Below are 511 nucleotides of genomic sequence, written 5' to 3'. Positions count from 1 at the left end.
ACACCGGCCCTCCAGGACCGAGTTTGGACAGCCCTGCACTAAAGATATGTTTTTTGAGAATCATTAAATCGTTTGAAAATCCGACTACACGGGTTTGCGCTGTATGTTTTTAATTCGCTGAAAAGGACAGGCTCATAGCAATCATTTGTCCAGGAGTTGAAAAAAATAGAACCGATGAAACTTCCCATCTGTATTCGTTCGCGAACACATCATTTATTTGTCTATCTAAGAAAATCGAATCAGATCTCGATGATTTTTCAGGTGATAAGAGTGATTCCAGTACTCACTCGTGACCCAAAAAGACTCGGTTGTCACCAACTACTAGAGTAACAATTCAACTTGTCAAAAGATTCACTAGAGAACGGATTCAAAATATTTCAGTGGCAAAGATGAATCAAAATCCATATCATTTCTGTTTCCAATCCATGTTTTATTATTGACAGAATCAAGATGTGTTGCTTCTGAAATCCATCTGAGCTTTATTCTTGTAATTAAGGTATTTATTGGTGAT

Source organism: Sinocyclocheilus grahami, unplaced genomic scaffold (genome assembly GCF_001515645.1).
Source record: "Sinocyclocheilus grahami isolate Dianchi unplaced genomic scaffold, SAMN03320097.WGS_v1.1 scaffold6288.1, whole genome shotgun sequence".
Taxonomy (NCBI): domain Eukaryota; kingdom Metazoa; phylum Chordata; class Actinopteri; order Cypriniformes; family Cyprinidae; genus Sinocyclocheilus; species Sinocyclocheilus grahami.
The sequence above is the reverse complement of the archived record's forward strand: the minus strand, read 5'-3'. Positions refer to the sequence as shown.